Below are 21341 nucleotides of genomic sequence, written 5' to 3'. Positions count from 1 at the left end.
AAAAACAATTTTCAGCATTCATTAAAAAAATGAGTTCCATACTCTCTATCTCCCTCCACACACCCCACAATCAGAAGGCTAGCAAAATGCTATATGTTATATGTGTGTAATCATGTGAAACATATTTTTATATGAGTCATGTTGTAAAAGAAAACATAGATCAAAACAGAAACTGGAGAAAAATAAACTTTAAATGTGTACTTCAAGCTATATTCAGATTCCATCAGTTCTTTCTCTGGGGATGGATAGAAGTTTTTAATGACAAGCCCTTGGAGTTTTCTTCGATCATTTCAGTGCTCAGAATAGCTAAGTCATTCACGATTGATTATCTTAACAATATTGCTGTTACTGTGTATAATGTTTTCCTAGTTCTACTCACTTTGCTTTGAATCAGTTCATGTAGGTCTCTTCGAGTTTTTCTGAGAGCATCTAGCTCATTATTTCTTAAATCACAATGGATTTCCATCACAATCTTTTACCAGAAAATATCCAGCCATTGCCCAATTGATGAGCATCCCCTCAATTACCAGATCTTTGCCAGGAGAAATGAGCTGTTATAAATATTTAGGCATAGCTCCAAATTGCTCTTTATAATGACTGATTCAGCTCAGAACTCCAATATTTACCATTCTCCTTTTCTTTCCTACTAGTCAATCTAATAAGTGTTAAGTAGTACCTCATTTTAACTTGCATAGATAGCTTTGATTACTACACCTGAAAACTGTTCATATTTTTTGAATATTTGTCAATTGGGAATGGCTATTTTTTTTTAATAAACTTGACTCATTGCTCTATATATTTGAGAAATGAGACCTTTATGACAGAAACTTGATTCAAAATTTTTTTCATTTATGATTGCGACCTGTATTTCTCTGCATCCTATTTCCCCCTCCCATTTATTCTATTCTTCTCTACTTTCACCCCGTTCCTCCTAAAAGTGTTTTGTTTCTGACTATGGCTTCTCCCAATCCACACTCCCTTCTATGAGCACCCCCACTTCACTTATCCATTTTCCCTCCTACTTTCTTGTAGGGTAAGATAGGTTTATATGCCCAAATGAGTGTGCATATTATTCCCTCTTTGAATCAAGCCTGTTGAGAGTAAGGTTCAAATATTTCCTGTTATCTTGGCCAGTTTCCCCTCCACAATAATACTTCTTTTATGTCAGATAATTCACCCTATTCTATCTCTCCCTTTTCTTTCTCATAATACATTCTTCTTTCTCAATGCTTAATTTTATTTTTTAAGATATCATATATTCATATTCAACTCATACTTGTGCCCTCTATGTATATCTCTCTTAACTTCCCTAATAATGAGAAATCTCTCATGAGTTAAAAGTATCACCTTCCAATATAGGAATGTAAACAATTTAACCTTCAGTCCCTTATGATTTCCATTTTCTGTTTGCCTTTTTAAGCTTATCTTGGGTCTCATTTTTGAAAGTCACATTTCTATCCACCTCTGATCTTTTCATCAGTAACCCTTGAAAGTAATCTATTTTATTGAATGTCCATTTTTCCCTGCAGGATTGTTCTCAAATTAGCTGGGTAGGTGGCTCTTGGTTGTAATTCTAGCTCCTTTGCCCTCTGGAATATTATATTCTAACCCCTCTAATCCTTTAATGTAGAAGCTATTAAACTGGTGTTTTACTGACTGTGACTCCATGAGAATTGAATTTTTTTCTGGTTGCTTGCAATATTTTCTCCTTGACCTGAAAATTCTAGAATAAGGCTATAATATTCCTGTGAGTTTTCATATAGTTATTAGCTTCAACTTGCTCTATTACAATTCTTAAGTGATTATTTTCTTCAGTGAAGTTTTGTGCCTCCTCCATTTGACCAATTCTATATTTTAATGAGTATTTTTCTTGGAGAAGGGGAGAGTTCCTGACCAAAGAAGAGATAGTAAATATTATGAAATGCAAAATGGATAATTTGGTTACATTACATTAAAAATCATAAACAAAACCAAAGCAAAATAGAGGAGAAAGGAAGCATAAAGCTGGGAAACATTTTTTTTTACTGGCAGTATCTCAGATAATGGCCTCATTTCTAAATATATAAAGAACTGAGTTAAATTTATAAGAATACAAGTCATCCCTCAATCGATAAATGGTCAAAGATATAAACAGGCAGTTTTCAGAGGAAGAAATTAAAGCTATCTATAGGCATATGAAAAAATGCTCTAAATCATTATTAATTAGAGAAATGAAAATTAAAAATCTCTAGGGTACCTTATCACACCTATCAGTTTGACTACCATGACAAAACAGAAAAATGACCAATACTGGAGAAGCTGTGGGAAAATCGGAACACTAATTCATTGTTGGTGGAGTTGTGAACAAATTCAACCATTCTAGAGAATAATTTGGAGTTATGCCCAAAGGGCTATAAAAATGTACATATTCTTTGACACAGCAATATCACTTCTAGGTCTGTGTTGCAAAGGGATCATAAAAATGGGAAAAGGACACACATGTACAAAAATATTTATAGCAACTCCTTTTGTGGTTGCCAAGAACTGGAAATTGAGGGGATACCCATTAATTGGGGAATGGTTAAAGAAGTTGTGGCATTTTAATGCAATGGAATATTATTGTTTTAAAGATACAGCAGTTGGACTTCAGAAAAACCTAGAGAGACCTGAATGAACAGATGTTGAGTGAGGGGTGTAGCTGTAGCAGCAAGCACCTCAGCATCTCCAGGGTGGCTGCAAACACAGATTCTTAGATCTGCTTTTCTAAAAGAAAGCAACTCAAAATGGGTTAACAATCTTGCTTTAATCAATCAAACACATCATTTACTTAGTTCAGGGGAAAAAGTCAGCACCCCAAATTTCAGAATATACAGACAGGTTACAAGCAAAAGTTACAAGACATAGAAACAAACAGATCAAGCAGGTAGGCCTCCAACTGTCCAATCATTACATCTATACCTAGTCAGTTACCAGAGAGGGATGCATTAACATCTCGGTTTTTCAAAGCTGGGAGGCTCTCAATGGCTGCCCAGAGTCTCATCTGGTCAAATCCCACAGAATTTCTCAAAGTGAGCCCCCCAAAAAAAGTCTCACATCAGGGTTTATATAGCTTTCTCCTGGCTCAGAGAATGTAACAACCCTCTTGACCCCACTGTCCAATCACAAAGTGTCTCCTGAAAAACAAACTTCCTGCCACAGGGTCCAAGTGCACTTAAGGCTATCAAATGGCTTAGAGGAAGGGAAGATTGTAAATTTACATTCCCTTTACATTCCCATTACAGTAGCAAGAGGAGAACATTGTACAGAATAGACAAGCCATCTCGGCAATGCAAGGTCGTAGTTTCCTTTAATTATATTTATTTTTTTCTCATGGTTTTTCCCATTTATTATATTTCTTCTTTGTAACATAACTAATGTGAAAACTTATGGAATTGAATTGTAAATATGAAAAATAAATATTTTAATTTAAAAAAGAAAGAAAAATGCTTTAAATCACTATTGGTTAGAGAAATGGAAATTAAAACTAAGGTACCACCTCACACCTATTAGATTGGCCTATGAAGCTGTGCATACCATTTGATCCAGGAATACCACTACTAGGTTTATATCCCACAAAGATCCTAAAAAAGGGAAACAGGACCAACATGTACAAAAATATTTATAGCAGCTTGTTCTATCATTGCAAAGAATTGGAAATTGAGGGGATACCTATCAGTTGGGGAATGGCTGAACAAGTTTTGGCATATGCATGAATGAAATACTATTATTCTATAAAAAATGATCAGTAGCCAGATTTCAGAAAAACCTGGAAAGACTTACATGAACTGGTGCTGAATGAAATAAGCAAAATCAGGAGACCATTGCATATAGTAAAAACAACATTGTGTGGTGACCAATTTTGATAGACTTAGGTCTTTTCAACAATAAAATGATCCAAAAGAATTCCGAAAGACTCACACTGGAAACTGCTATCCATATGCAGAGAAAGAATGATGGAGTCTGAGTGCAGATTGAAGCATACTCTTTTCTTTTTCTTTTTTTGTGGTTTTCCCCTTTTGTTCTGATTCTTTTTCAGCATGACTAATGTGGAAATATTTTTAATATGATTGTACATGTTAGCCTGTGTCCGATTACATGCCAACTTGTGGAGGGGGAGAGGAAGAGGTGAAAATACAGAACTCAAAATCTTGTAAAAGTAAATGTTGGAAACCACATACACACATTCTTTTTTTCAGTGATTTTTTTGCCTCTTTTTCCATTTGGATATTTTTGCTTTATAAGGAGCTCTTCAGTGAATTTTTGTATATCTTTATCCATTTGGCCAATTCTGCTTTTCAAGGCATTCTTCTCCTCATTTGATTTTTGTACCTCTTTAATTATTTGGCTTAGTCTGCTTTTTAAGATTGTTTTCCACTATTACTTTGTGCCTTCTTTACCATGCCATTGATTATTTTTTCATGATTCTTTGGTATCACTATCATTTCTGTTTCAAATTTTGCCTCTGCCTCTCTTATATAATTTTTGAAATTCTTTTTGAGCTCTTCCATGGACTAAGATGAATTCACATATTTTTTGTAGGCTTTTATTGTAGAAATTTTGACTTTGCTGTCTTCTGAGTGTGTTTTCTTATCATCTTTGTCACCATAGAAACTTTTCATGGTCAGAATGTTTTTTTTCTGTTGTTTACTCATTTATCCAGACTATGTCTTCACTTTTAACTATTGCTAAAGTGGGTCTCTGTGTCCTGAATGGAAGGTGCACTTTTCCAAGATTCAGGGGTTTTGTGTAGCTGTTTTCAGAGATACTTCTATGGACCTATGAATTTTCAGTTTGATCTAAGGAGAAGTGTGCTTCCTACTCTCCTGGCCTATGCTCTGGTTTATGAGTGACCGCAAGCCCTCTTTTCTGTCCCGTAAATGTAAAGAGGTTCCCTTATCCATGGTAGCTACAAGCTCCAATGTGCTAGAACTCCATCTTACTTTGAGATTTCCATGCAGTACTGTGACCTGGATATGAGTATGCGTGAAGTATCAGAATCCTTTCCCCAGGGCCAGCAAAAAGATTCCAGTGATCTCCTTCTTACCAGGTCTTCCATCCCCTTTTCATCTGTGGGCTCAGAAGTCTGGAAGCAGCCACTACAACTGTTAAATCATTCACTGTCAATGCCTACTCCTGGTTGGCTTGGGCTTGGTCTGTGCTGTCATGGCCTACGTTGGGCTCCATTCCACTCTCACCCCAAAACACAGACCTTTCATGTCAAATTTTTAAGTTGTGTTGGACTGGAAAATTATTTCACTCTGTACATTTGTGTATTTTGCCACTCCAGAATTTGTTTTAGGAATTATGTAAAAGTCTTTGCATCAGTTTTAGGGAAATCTCAAGTAAGTTCCTACCTTTTCTTTGGCATCTTGACTGCACCTTTAATTGAATTATAATTGAGATAGAAGGTTTTGCACAAAATGTAACAAAATGAGGCTAGTTTTCTTTTTTCCCTTCATACTTTCCGATCAAATAAATGGAACCCTAAAATTAGTAGGAGAAGTTTTGTATAGGGTTTAGAGAATACCAGTAATAATACCAAAAAGGGAAGACCAGTATAATATATTTCTAAAATACACAGAGGAGAAAATTTTAGTGGAAACAAGCAGAGCAGTTTGAAAATAATGTTGATAATATATATATTTTTGGAAAGCAAACAAGCAGTATAGACTTATGTGATAGTAATGGCAATTAAAGATTCCCCTGTATTGGCTTGGTTTTCAAATTGATTGTATTAAAACCCAGAGTTTGTTAATCCCACCTGTGGGATGGGCTTGTTGATGTGAAAAGAAAGTCCTGAATTGGGAGGAGCTGGTGATGTAGATTTGGAGAGACAAGAGAGAGGCGGAAGTTCTTTTTGGAAGCAGCACCTCGTGGAGAGAGAGAGACTAAGAGATTGCTGGTGGCCGCTTTGAATTGCCCTGGACTTTTGAGACCTGCCTCCTGAGCTGCCAAGGACTGAGGAGACATGGCTGTTTTGCTGGTACTTTGTCTGTCTGTTTTGATGTTATTTTGCCAGATTTGTCCACTGGTGAAAGACTGTCCTGTTGAAGAAGTCCTGGAACCTGGCATTTGGTTAAGAAGGCCTGAGACTGTCCTGCAGACAGAGAGTGAATACTGTCCACTGGTGAGGGACAGTACTGTTGTTGCAGGGGTCTGGAGACTGTCCGGCAGACAGAATGAATACTGTCCACTGGTGAAGGACAGTGCTGTTGTTGCAGGGGTCTGGGAGCCTTTCTGTTGGTTCAGAAGCCCTGAAGAAGGATTTTCTTGTTGTATGTTTACAGAAATCCTGGGAGAGGGCTTTGCTAATGTGTTCAGGGGTTCTAGGACTGTTCTACAGACAGAGGATAAATTCATGAAGGGACTGGCAATGTATCTTATGGCCTTGCTAAGCCTTGTCTCCCCAGGAACTAAGATTGCTGAGAACTTGCCTCTTGTCAAGATGAAGAAAAGACCTCCATTTGGGTATTAAGTGCTGTGTTTAAACTTGATGTAACTCTGGGGTAGATTCAATTGTGATCCAGGGGTGGGGAACTTTTGACCTTTTTGTGTTCTATGGTTGAGCAAATGAATGTATTTTACTTATGTTTGGAAACTAATCTCCATTTGAGAAGAGGGGCTTTGTGGTGGACTTAATTAAGGTATAGCCTAGGGGTGGAGAAGTATTTAGAACAGAGACTTTGTAATTGATTGAATGATTGGAAGGTCCTGGGATGGGGTAGTACTTGGAGATTATTTAATCATACTTAGTAAATACTGTATTTTGAATGATGTCATGTTTTGATCTTCTCTGTTCTGGGTTTGTTACTGAATAAAATAGAGAGCACCTATGCTGGTATTTTGAACCTGGGAAGTTTCCTTCTTTTGGCATTACATTACAACTTAGAATTTCACATACTATTTTTTTTTATGTAAGGCAATGCTGTTTGGGGGGTGCTTAAGTTAAGAAAAAAAAACCTATTTTCTCCAAATCTGTAAACATAGACTAATTGTAAAAATGAACTAATATACAAATAAACAGATAAATAAATTAAAACTATATATTTGCTCAGAAAATATCAAATGAGTACAGACAGTAATATCCTCATACATAAATATTATTTATCCTATATCCTTACAAATATATGTCAGTTTTACCTATGCTTGTGAAGATCTTTATTATATATCTTTGTTGAGGGTTATTTACCTTTAATTGTTTGTGGATAGATGTGCAAACTGAAGGCCAGTGTTGTGTCTGCCATGGCAAGCTGTAAAATTGTTACTAAGTGTTAGAGTTAAAGATTTGTCTTAGAAAATTCTTCTGCTCATATATTGTGCTAGTTTTCTAGCCATTCCCCTTTGCAGCATCTGGTATTTTGGGTACATTGTTGTTGTACTCAAAATAATAAGAAATAAATGGAAAAAAAAATCAATCCTGCTCTTTAGCTCTCCATGAAAGGATGCTATGTGCATCTCTATGAGCTGTTAGTATGCAGAACTAAACAGTTTGGCTCTACTTCTCTGTATGGGTATCTGTCAGTTAAACTCAATTTCACTGAGCCAGTTCTGTATTTTGGTCTCTGTGCTTCTCTTTAAATATTTTCTTAAAAAAAACCCTAAAAACTTCAAAAACTCATCTATTTTCATGTCAATTTAAGTAACTTATATGTTGTAAAAGTTACATGTATATGTATGCATAATTGTTATAGGAATGTAAATTTTTAAAATATTCCCTGCCCCTAGGTTAAGTGCACCTGGAGTTTGTGGTGGGAGACTTGTTTTTCAAGAATGCCCACACCTTGGTTCTTTGTGATTGGGCAGTGGGTCAAGATGGTTGTTACATTCTCTGACCCAGGAAAAGGCTATATAATCCCTGATGTGAGACTTTGTTTTGGGGCTCACTTTGTGAAGTGTTGTGTGATTTGACCAGACAAAATTCTGGGAAGCCATTGAGAGCCCCCTGGCTTTGAAAACCCAGATGCTGATGCTTCTGTCTCTGGTAATTGTGATTAGGTATGGATGTACGTAATGGTTGGACAATTTGGAAGTCTATCTGCTTAAATGTTTCTCTGTCTTGTAACTTCTGCTTGTAACCTCTGTATTCTCTAAAGTTCGGGGTGCTGACCTTTTTCCCCTGAACTAGGTAAACGATATATGTTTGATTGGTTAAAGCAAGATTGTTAACCTATTTTGAGTTGCTTTACTTTAGAAAAGTGGATCTAAGAACCTGTGTTGGTAGCCACCCTGGAGATGCTGGGGTGTTTGCTGCAACAATAATACATATAAATCTATGTATATATGTATTTCATACTTCACAGTCTGTTATTATACACACATATAATCATGAATGCATGTGTGTAGGTAGATATTTGTATATAGATACAATATATATTTATATGTATATATGCATATGTCTATACCTAATTTTCTATCTATAGATCTATATCTATATCTCTCTATCTATCGATCGATCGATGTATCTACCTACTGAGCATCTAATTGCATATTATTGTCTGAACAAGTCATTTCTTCCATTTTTTTTCCAGGCATAATCAAGAAAGTGGAATGATAGTTCACAACTGCCAAACCTCTCCAAAAATCTATTCTACAAAACAACCACAGAAAATGTTGAAAAGAAATCTGAACAAGAAAAATAAGGAAAAAAAAGTAACAGTAAATAATTTCCCCCCTTTCCCATGGCAACTTAAAAAGACAGTTGAGGAAGTCTACATATACTGGTTGGGGACTGGTCAGGAGCTTGACCATGGTGATTGCTGTAGTGATGTTAATTATACAATGATGTTAAAGGGAGTGAACATTTGTTCAAAAATGAAATCTTAGAGTACCCCTTTTCTAGCATTGAGCAGAGGTTTGGGTGCCATATGAAGTCATATCACCCTTTATTCATTTCCAGGTTACAGGCCCAGAGTAGAGATCAGCATTCTCAGTCATGTGGGATCAGGCCCTATTTGGGTAGGAATTAAGCACAGACCAAGAAGACAGTGACCAATCTTCTCCGTGGACACACCACATTGTTGACACTGGCTCATAGCTGTCCTGCCCAAAAGCAGTGGACACAGCTCAACTCTAGGGGGAAAAAGAGCAAGAAAACAAACAAAAAGTGAACAAAAATTCCATAAATGGACTGGGAAAATAAGCAAACAACAACAAAAAGAATTTGACCATAAAAAATACTAATATGATAGAGAAGTTCAAGATACCAACTTAGATGAAAACAATAATTTGAGAATAGCTACAAATAAAGCCTCATAGAAGATTTCAGAATGAATAAAAATATAACAAAAATTCCTGGAAGAAATTTTTAAAAAGACTAAGAAAATTATTTTGAAAATCAAATAAGAGTAATAGAAGAATAATATGGAAAATGAGAGATATGTAAGAAAACTATGAAAAGACAATTAATGGCTTTATAAAAGAGACCAAAATAAAATTTAAGAAAATAGCTCATTTAATATCAAAATTAGTCAAATGATAAAAGAGGTGCAAAATATCATTGGGGAAAATTAATTCCTAAAAATTACAATTGGAGCACTGGAAGCTAATGACTCTGAAATATGAAGAAGTTATAATACCAAATCAAAAGAAAATATTAATAAAATATGAAATATCTAATTGAAATACAGCTCACTTAGAAAATATTTTGAGCTTAGATAATTTGAGAATTATTGGGATACCTAAAAGCCATGGTGAAGAAAAGAGACTAGAAGTTATATTTCATAAAATTATCAAGGAAAAATATTTTGTATCCCAGAGCCATGCAGTAAAATAGATATTAAAAGAATCCCACAATTGTCTTCTGAAAGAGATCCCAAAATGAAAACTCCTAAGAATAGTATAGTCAAATCCCAGGGTTTTTAGGTAACAAGAACCTATTGAAAGCAGTAAAAAAATAATTCAAATATCATGGAGCCCTAGTGATGATCACACAAAATTTTGCATCAATCACTAGAAAGGAACAAAGGGTTTAGAATATATGTTTCCAGAAGGAAAAGAAACTAATATTAAAACTAAGAATAACGTATCAAGTATAACCGCACATGATTGTACAAGGGAAAAACAATTACATTTATTTAAACAGAATTTTTTAAGGCATTCCTCACAGACAGGCCAGAGCTGAATTAAAAAAAAAAAAACTTGACATTCAGACTGAAGAGTCAAGAGAAGCATAAAAATTTAAACATTATTCACGAATCAAAATGACTTAATGAGGTTTAGCTATTGACATTCTTATATGGTAAGATGATACATGTAACCCCTAAGAACATTATCATCATTAGGACATTTAAAAGCAATCTACTAATTACAGGGCATGGGTTTCTGTATATTATGTTGGGATTCTCTCAAAAAAGAAATAACATGATAAGAAATAGGGATATAGTGGGAGAAGAGGGAAGGTAGAAGTATAATAAAGAATTAATTTCAAATAAAAGAGGTGCACAAAAATAATTTTTAAAATGGATGAAGTTGGAACTGTTTAATGCTTAAACCTCATTCATTTTCTGAACTGGTTAAAGGTGAGGAAAGGTTGTATGCATATTACAGTTGGGCATAAGAATTAATTTACCAAAAGAGAAGTATGAGGAGAAGGGTCAATGAAAAAGACATAGGGGAAGGTGGTGTTGGAAGGAAGATTAAGGGAGGGAGTAATCAGAAGCAAAGAAGTTTTTTCTAGCAGAGAATTGATTTAAAAAGACTCAGATGATTAAATGATAAATGGATGGAGGAAAATATTCAATAAGTAATAGTAACTATGAATGTGAATATGATGAACTCATCACAAAAATGGAAGATTAGAGTGGAATGGATTAGAAACTAAAATACAACACTGTGGTGTTTACAAAAGAAACACCTAAAATAGAAATGCATACACATATTAAAAATAAATAGACTTTAGTAGAATCTATTATGCATCAAAAAAATAAACCCATATTGAAGGAGAATGGGAAGGAGTATGCTTTTACATGATAAATTCACACACAAAAAATTACCATCTATAAATGCATAAAAACTTCAAAAATAAATGCAAAAAGCAGAAATATTTAATACAACCTTTTTTAGAACATAATTCAATAAAAATTACAATCAACAAAGTGCTTTTGAACGTACCTTAAGAGAGCAGAAAATGGAATCTAACCTCAAATCTCTGAGGAAGAGCAATTTGATGTGATGGTATGATTTTGTCAATGTTTGGCTGAAGTGGGACAGAAATGATCATTGTTGGATTTTAAGTGATTCAGGGATTGGGTTGTTAGTGAAGACTGAATGTGTTCTCAACATACAATATGCATTAAATTCCTAAAGCAATATAACCCCCAAATGGAGGGTAGAGGAGAACTGTGATGAAATTGCTAAAGTCATTGAGGAAGGAAAATGACCTGAATGTCAGCAGATCAATGCAGCAAGTACAGGAAGAGTACAAAATAAATGGAGTTCATGAACTTAGAAGAAAACTTCAACCATGTTTTACATAAAGAAAGTGTCCCTTTTCCTTGCTAACATGCTTGCCTGCATGCACAAATGATCCCATTCCATTCCATTTTATCCTTTATTATTCCTTTCAGACTTTGAAATCCAGTGGTACTTGCTGTCCCTTACACATGACACGCCATCTCCTGACCTCACATTTCCATGCCTGGAGCCCTTTCCCATATTACCTTCAAGTTATTTTCCTTGGATGCCTTCAGGTTATCAGCTGAAGTTTTATCTTTGCAAGGCTTTTCTAGGCCTCCTTCAAGGTAGTACTCCCTAATCACCCTGTATGTATCTGCTATGTATTTAGTTGTTTGACTCTTATCTCCCACATTCCATTGTTAGAGTGTGATCTTGTAGAGTCAGATTATGCTTTGTGCTTGCACACAAGTGTTTTTATGTGTATATAAACAAGCATATACATACACACATAAAGGTGGGGAAAGCTTGTATGCACATTACAGTTGGCCATAGGAATTAATTTACCAAAAGAGAAGTAGGAGGAGAAGGGTCAATGAGAAAGACAGAGGGGAAAGTATATATATATACATGCATGCATGCTTATATACTCCAAGACTTAGCACAGTGCCTGGGACATAGTAGGTGGTTAATAGATGCTAATTATTCAGTTGACGTTTGGGAGGTAAATAGTAGAGAATGTATATATTAACTGCAATGGAAAATAAAGTATATCAACAAATGTTTTTATCATCTATAGTTAATCAATAATTATTTGTTGAGTGTCTACAGTCAAGTTAGAAGGGACCTCAGTGTATCTTGCCCAATGCAAACTTGAAAAGAATTATCAGCAAATTAGATTTTGTTTTGATTTGGCGATCTCCAGTGTGGGAAATCCCAGCAACTTATTGTTTTCTGGGATCACTTTAATGCATTGGGACTTTTTCTCCCTCTTAACATTGAATTATGTGACCCTTTGGAGCATCTCTCCATTTTATCATTTTTTTCCCATATGTGATCAGGAATAACATCTATCATGACTCTTCACCAGAAAAGGACTTCAGATCTTTTGCAGTAGTTGTCATGATGTATTCCCCATTCCCCTCCCCAAGGATTATTTGTATTAATTCCTTCAAGCTTTCATCATATGACATGGTCTCAAGCTATTTCACTGTCCTGAATAACCCCGTAGATGACTTACAAAATTGACCTTTCAGAAAGGTTATGTGTACAAATGATCACAAAGATCCAGATATGGTCAGACCAGGAGAATCAAATTTATCAATATGAATAATATGCATTTGTTTTTTTTTAATTTTATGGATGTCTTTTCTTTTTGCATCACAAATTATTTTTTAAGAAAATAAAGGGAAAACATTAAGAAAGGAAAAGTCAGCAATACATGTCAAACATAAAAAATATCTGAAAAGAACTGAAAAGTTCAACAAGCTTGGATTTCCCATTTCTGCAAAGGTATGGGGTAGAAGCATCTTCTCATACCTTTTATTCATGACCATGATTATTCATTATATCCTTGCAACACATTTTTGATGGGTTTGTGGTTGTTGAAATTTTCATTTGTGCTGTTGTAATAACTTTGTATATTGTATTTTTCATTCTCCTTGCATTACTCTGGATTAGTTCATGTAATAAAAACCGAGAATGCTTTCCCATACTTCGCAGTATTGTCATATTCATTTTTTCTTGCAACACAGTAATATTTCATTATATTCATCCCCACAATTTGTTTAAGCATGACTAATTAATTGGTATCAATTTTGTTTCTAGATCTTTGCAAACACACAAAAAAGTGCTAAGAAAATATTTTAGCATACAGGAGGGTTGTTTGCTTATTTAATGACCTCCTTGATGTACACAACTAGCAGTGGAATCTTTGAGTCAAAAGCTATGTATTTTTTTTAATCATTACAAATTGCTTTTCATAACGGTTTTATTAATTCATAGCTGCACTAACAATATATCATGTCTATCTTTCTATGAGTACCCTAATTTAGACCATTTCAGTTTTGTCAAATTTTCTGAGTGTGAGGTGAAACATCAGAAGTACTTTTCATATATTTTTTTATTAGAAATTTGAAGCATTTTCCTAATATTTTTGTTGTTGTTCAGTTATTTTAGTTGTGTCTGACTCAATTTGTGATTTTCTTGACAAAAAGACTAGATGGTTTTGTCATTTCCTTCTCCAGCTCATTTTACAGATGAGGAAACTGAGGTAAATGGGGTCAAATGCTTCACCCAGCATGGCACAGGCAGTAAGTGTCTCAGGCCTGATTTGAACTTGTGAAGATGAGTCTTCCTGATTCCAGGGCCAGTGTTCTATTTACTGCATCACCTAGCTGCACTCTGCCCTGTTGTTTTGTTTTATTTTTCACATAGATGATAACAGTTTGCAGTTGTATTGAGAGCAATTTGCTTATATCTTTGACAACTTATCTATGGTCACTCTCCAGTGTAAAGACATTTTAAGGTAGTCACTAGATTGTAATCTCCTTAAGGACAGGAACTGTCTTTTGCCTCTTTTTGTATCTCTAGCGTGTAGCACAATGCCTGGCATCTAGCAGAAACTTAAAAAAAATGTTTATTGACTGACTAATTCTGAATCCTATTTCTGACATTGTCATACAATTGCATGATCTCTAGGATTTCACTGAACTTCTTAGAACTTCTTTTCTTTAGTCAAGTGGAGAAAATAATACCTGTTCATTGTACATCAGGGGGTGGTTATGAAGATCAAATGAAGTAATACATAAGTGATTTTTCTTACTGAAAAGTAAGGCACAAATATAAAATATCATTCAACATTGTGCTAAGAAAATTCAGAGTCAATGCAGCTGTTTCTAACTATTAAGAATTTCAAATGGTTTAAAACACTTTGTACATAATTTTCTTGACTGGAAAAAAAATCTCAACATATATACAAACTAGGATATAAAAGGAATTACTATTACATTGATACCCAGTTTTCAGAAACCTTTATTAAGTATACCTAGGGAATGATTTAACTAAAGTATTTTAAAGAAAAAATATAGATACTCTTAATTTTAATGTTTTCTTTATGTACTATAAGATTTTGCCTTATCAGGGTTTGGAGAGTGAAGGCAGAAATAAAATGAAAAGGTGTTCACTTTATGATCTGTTGCCCACCCTGAAATTTGGGTATTATTCGTTAGGTCCAAACACTCATTTTCTCTTCCCTCAGATATTTCCTACTCACTAACTACTATACTTCATTTCTCATCTACAAAATTTTTTTTCTAAATGTGCATGTGGGGAGAGAAGAACTGTAAGGACGAACTCAACTTGACACCCTACTGCTTTGCAACCATCAATGGTTATTGGCTCAATTCAATCCACAGACAGGCAAACAAATAAAATGTGAATTTTACTTTGAGAAAATTATTAAATATTAATAAATCAAAACAGATTGAAAATATCTATTTTTTGGCTCATACCTCAAGCCAGGAGAATGCCTGGCCCCTCGGAATGAAGTTTAAACTTCTGTCCTGTTTTTAATCTCTACAAACTGTAAAGCATTTTTTTCTCTTTTTCTTTAAATGTCCCATCCTCATAAATAAGAAAATACACGCAAAAAATGGTGATGATTGATCAGACTTTATTTAAAGAGCAAATTATCTTTATAGTAATAATTAGGAAGTGATAAAAAACAGAAAAAAAAATCTAATAAACAAATTTTGCTATAACTACATTATCCTGGGCAGAGGAAGGTGTGTGTGTGATGGGGAAGGTCCAGTTAAAGAACATTATCATTTTTTTCAGAATCTCAGAGAGAAACTCTTCAGGTAGCCTCAGTTTCAGCTATAATCTCTTTCCAGAGTTTCAAAAGATAGGTACAGGTACCTCAGTGCCCAATCTCTTGTTCCCCAATCTAGCTTCCATTTCATTTCTATATTTTTATTCACTTGACCCCATTTGGTCCTGACCCTCAAGGTCTCTCTCTCTCTCTGTCTCTCTAAGCAGAAACACAACTAGATCAAAGTTAAACATCTTGTGATACTGCAAAGTTTATTATATTTTCATTCACTTATCAGGATAGAAAGAATAAGTATCCATCTAGATTTATATGTCCCTGAAGCTCAAATGGTTAATCTCTCAAAAATTCTCTGTGCTTGCAAAGATGTGATTCCAAATGCATTCTTGAATACCTATTGGAATTCAACATTGAGGTAATGACATTTTCATTTCAAATGCATTTAGTAGAAAAGATCATCATTTGAATATAATAAACATTATTCCATGGAAAAGATCTCCAAAATGATAATACTCACACTATTGTCAAGGTATATTCTATTTGCATTGTCAAGTATTTTAATATGTTTTAAGAAGTATAATTACTTTAGGTATTGTGGAATGATAACAGTTGAAATACCACTTGACATCTTGTGAAATCTCTCCACTGGGGAAAAAAAAAACGAAATGCAAAACTATTCTAAAGGTAAAAGTGTCCTTTCTCACATAACTACTAAACTCTTCAAATTTCAACATCTGAGTAAAAATCTTCCTTCTTTTAGATTTAAGCATCTAAAGCTAAGTGCAGCATTTTTCTTTCATTACCTAGATGAAACATAAGGCATACTAATCCCACAAAGATTCAGCACTTTACATTTTTGCTAGTTGCCAAGATCTGCTTCAAATAAACATTCTATAACTTCCTTCGATTGATACATTCTGTGACATGTTTGACTTGAAAAATCAAAATTAATTTAATTTTGTTTTTCTAATTCTTTTGAAACATTACATGTACGATTTAGAATAATATTTCTCTTGGCAAAATATTTTAGTATGTAGGGAATAAGACTTTTTATGAATTTAGTGAAACATACTGGTTGACTGATCATTGTTAAAGTTCTATATACTATTACATCAACTATATGATAGCACAGTGACTTCATAGGAATTCTAGTTCAGTTTCTGTTCTCAGAACTGATGGATATTTTTTGTACTTTTCTTATAAATACTTACTGATGGCAATGAAATAGCACCATTAGCCGGATATTTCAAAACTTAATATAATAGGCCAGTCCTTCTTAAATTATTTTCTGGGGTTTGTGTGAGCTTCTAAAGACATTTCAGGATGTCCAGCAGGTCAAAACTATTTTCAAAGAAATGCCAGGTAATTTAATTTCTAATACAGTAAGTAATGTTAGCTCTAACACAAAAAAAACAAAAGCTCCCCTTAACATTAATTTTTGTTCTCAGAAACCCTGATATTATATATATATATATGTATATATATATATATTATATATTATATATGTGTGTGTGAATTGAGAAACACAGCTTTATAAATTTTTATACATTTCTTCATAATCACAAATATTTACAGATGCCACTCTCTTTTTGTTCCTAAATCTGTCTCTGTTTTTATATATCTTTATGTGTCTCTTTTTCTCTCAGACTTTCTGTCTTTCACTCAATCTTGTTTTCTGTCTCTCTTTTTGTCTTTGTCTCTGTCTGTCTGTCTGTCTCACACAAACATACACACACACACACAATTCCAAAAACAGAGACTTAGTTACAGACAAATTTGCCAGAAACATAAATGTGTGGTCTTCCTGTTTTGCTTATCCTCTGATACATTTACTACTTCTGTGACCTTTAGCAAGGCACATAGGTATTCAATGAACTTCAGTACACTCATCTGCAAAATGAAGGGGGTGTACTAGAGAGCCTCTGAGGCCCCTCCTAAGCCTAGGTCTAGGATTCTTTGTTTAAGTTCACTGCTGTAATTCCATCATGGTTTCTTTATAACTTAATATCTTATCATCATTTTTGTTCGTTCCTTGAGGCTTTTTACATGAAAACAAGATTACCAATCATATAAGCATGTATAAATGCCAACTCCCTCATAAACATAGACTCAAAAGTTAAGAAAATAAACATATACATGCATGTGTGTATACATAGAGGTATATATGTATGTGTATATAACACAGATATATGAGTTATAAAACATTTTCCTTACAACTGTAACCTGAAATAATAAAAAAATTATTATTAAGTTAAGGCATGTGATGCTTGAATAGGTTATATGATTTTAAGTTATCACAGTCAGGGTTCATATCCTTGGATGCATGCATCATGAATCCAAGCTCACTGTTTTTTTGAGAATACAATTCATGTAACAAAAGATAATAGATAAGAAGAGGGGGAAGGAGAAGAGAGAAAAATAAAGACAATTATATTCTTAAAAAACAAGATTCCATGATGTAATTGTTTCTAACAATTTCAGACAAGGAAGAGTCAAATTAATAATTTAATGTAAGAAAATTACTTTAAAGTTTCTTAAGGACTCCAAAACATTTATTCACCTATAAGCAGATGTTTTCTGATAATTTATTTCTCCTATCTCCATAAAATCGTTCTTGTTCCAATTTAGTGTTGTTTACAATTATTTTATATTTGTTATGAATATATGAATTTTAATCTTTATACTAGCAGCCTTTAGTAATTAATGAAGTCTTCTTAAAATACCATCATCTGGATGTATAAAAAACGTTATAGTTTATATAATATTAGATATTTCAAACCCATGCTTCTAGGCCTTCTGTGGCACAAAGGGCACAGTAAACCATGTGACATTTTATTTCTTCTCTTGATTCTCTTGCCTGCCTCCAGGAAAACTAGAAAAATATTTTTTAAACTACCAACCAGACTGACTCCTACTTTTACATATTGAATTCAATATATTACAGAAGGACATTTTATTGAAAGAAAAAAAAACTGACATCATCTAAATGTATAAAGATAATGTCCACTTGTTCGTGATCCCCCTGACCCCTATGCTGGGGGTAAGTATGGAATTTTGGCTATTATTCTCTACTGTTTCTCTTTGGGTTCCTATTGCTCCTTTGGGGGTAATTTCAATTTAGTTCAATATTCCATGACCCCATTTGGGGTTTTCTTGGCAAAGATATTGGAGTGATTTGACATTTCCTTCTCTAGCTCATTTTGAGGATTAGAAAACTAAGGTAAAAGTGTTGAATGACTCATCCAGAGTTACTCTATTTTATCAAAAGCATGACTACCTCTCTTATTTTCTTGATTCTAGGGCATAACTTGTGATATGATCACAAGTCATGTGATTAATCACATAACATGTGATTAATATATATGAGTATATGCACACATGGATATATGAATATACCCCATATGACCATGTGTGAGCAGGTATGCCTACATGTATCTACATACAAGCATATGTATCTATATGACTCTAAACTGCCAAGTCACCTGTCAGACATGGTGCAGTGGAAAGATATTTGTATTCAGGAGCAAAGGTGTTGTGTCTGAATCCCAGCTCTGGTTTTTACTAGCTGTTTCACTTTGCATTAAATGACTTAATCTCTCAGGGCTTCAGTTTACTTAACTGTAAATTGTCCATATCACTCTAGATGATTACTAATGGCTCTTCTAGATCTAATTCCTATGACCATGATGATGAAATTTCAAGAATGTTTAATCTATAACATCTCAGTTCTTTCTTTAATGGGTCAAAATTATTTGTTATCACTTTCCAATCCATTAAGATCATGGGTAGAATTATTTTTCATTTCTAGGTACTGACAGCCATGAATATAATTCCTACCATGTAAAAAGAAAATTAAATGACTCAGCCCCCGTCCTCACACAGTTTAAAATAGAGCAATAATATAACTTCTTCTGAAAGGAGAGGGAGAGGAGAGAAGGATAAGAGCTGATGGATAAGAAAGGGACTCTATAGATAAATTGAGAAGAAAGTCAGACTGTATTTGGAGGGAGTGAACCTTTGGGAGAATATTGAGGAAAAAATGGAAAAGAACAATATAACGTATAAGTTTGCACTTTAGGCTTTTATGAGAGAATATTGAAGAAATAGAAAATTAAGTAGGACCAAAGAGACTCGATGATTAAGCTCCTGAAGAGAGGAACTCAAGTTGACTTAAGTACATGGGGAAAAGGATTAAAAAAGCGATAGTTATTGACAAAAAAAGAAAATGTAAAGAATTGGTTATTTAAACAAGCTGTTGAAGTAAACTGATTAATTAAATGGTTAGTGAGACTAATAAGCAGTTAGTCTTAAGAGAACAGTGGCTTTATGGCACTCAAGTTGCTATTAAAATAAAGGGAGAGAAGTTGGCTAGGGCTGTGAAACTTCAACTCCTATAGCCACTAAAGTAGATTGTAGATAATTCATCAATTAGTAAAGTTAAGACTTGTGAGGGAAAGTTACTTCCATGAGGTCAAACAAATTGTAAATGGGAGAGTTGGAAACTAATCCTGGGTATTCTCACTACAATTATAGAACGCTTGCCAGTGTATCACACTTTATTCCATAACAAGGATAATGTCATGCTCTTCAATATTTTTAAATACATTGAACGAAAGTCATTGTATACTTTCCAAATGTTCTCCTTTATCCATATGAATTATAGATTTTATGAATTTCATGCTTCTGTTAATGTTGAAGATGTGGTTTTTGGGGGGTGATTTTTTTTTAAACTTTGTTCTTTCCTTACTGTTATCTAATCTTTCATGAACTGATAAAAACAAGTATTTAAGTGCATTCTCAAAATAATCTTTATGGCTCACTATACATAGATTTGTTTTAAATGTCAATTTGACAATTTGGAAGGTCAAAATTGTATTTTCCATTTTTTGATATTATATATTCCAAGATTAATACAATTAAACAAATCTGTTTGACATTTTAAAACGTTAACGAGTGTACTTTATTGGCCAATGTAATGAATAGATTTGACAAAAATATCAGCAAAATTCAAATTTACATAAGCATAAACACCACTGCATTCATGATAACATTTTTCTCAAAATTTGCAGTTAAAACCTAATGAACAAAGACTTTGAAATTCAGTTAAAATAAAAAATAATAAATAATAAAATTAATGATAATATTAATAAATTATAATAAATAAATAGAAATTGATTGGACAGTCATGTCACAAAGAAAAGTCTGGTAAATTCTACTTGCAAAATCAAAATAACATTGGATTATAGTTCTTGATTTAAGAATTTTCTTTCCTTGAATGAGTGGGCATCTTGAATTAAGACACCAAATTTACATAATTTAGATGTATTATGTAACCAAGGCCATTTGCACTGACAATATGATTTTTTTCTACATGATATTTTGTGTGAGTGAATCATGACTAAGTCAGTTAATATTATGACTGTCAAAAATAATTGTTACAGTATAAAGAGAGAAAATATGATTAGAAATGTAAATAATTGTGCTAGTTGGTTTGAATTAACAAATTGTACAGATAGGAAAACTGCTTCGAGTCATGTATAGAGAATAATAGAAAATTTTTAAATATTGAAAAGACTATACTATTTACTGAGTTTAACCCCTTCATTTCACAAAGAATGAGGATTTACATCACTTTCAATGTCCTCCTGCAAGTGATATCTAACTAGAAAAAAAAGTTGATTTTTTTTTTAATTTGAAGATGTTTCTGAAATGTATTACAGTGAATAAAAAGCCAGCTGCAGGACTACTTGAGTTCTAGTCCAGCCTCTGACACATACTGGCTGTATGACTCTGGGCAAGTCACTGAATACCCTGTTCTAGTTACCTCTGTAAAAACATATATTAAAAAGTATCATCCTTCTTTGATTAGCATTCCTTCCTCCACATTTTCCTTATACCAATGAAATCACAGTCCTGCTCCCTAACTAACTTCTATTAGATAATCCCTATCTCCTTCCTTCTTCTTTCTTGTCTTTCAAGAGGATGCATAATGGATATCCTTAAAATTGAGGGGGATTGAATTAGCCACCTTTTTGCACTAGGAAAGGAATAATAGGAAATCTCTCTCTCTCTCTCTCTCTCTCTCTCTCTCTCTCTCTCTCTC

At 33.7% G+C, this 21341-nt stretch overlaps 1 long non-coding RNA gene across 1 annotated transcript; it reads left to right on the top strand.

The window, feature by feature from the left end:
- The first annotated feature begins 5697 nt into the window (after window positions 1–5697).
- On the top strand, window positions 5698–6851 carry LOC138171755 (uncharacterized). Its single transcript, XR_011170959.1, has 2 exons — window positions 5698–6145; window positions 6306–6851. It is a non-coding gene; the product is annotated as an uncharacterized lncRNA (long non-coding RNA).
- Window positions 6852–21341: the final 14490 nt, after the last annotated feature.

This window comes from Petaurus breviceps, unplaced genomic scaffold (genome assembly GCF_028583685.1).
Source record: "Petaurus breviceps papuanus isolate PSGF00001 unplaced genomic scaffold, PetGlider_PUasm1.0 47, whole genome shotgun sequence".
In the NCBI taxonomy this organism is placed as follows: Eukaryota; Metazoa; Chordata; class Mammalia; order Diprotodontia; family Petauridae; genus Petaurus; species Petaurus breviceps.
This window is presented reverse-complemented; position numbering and strand designations above follow the sequence as displayed.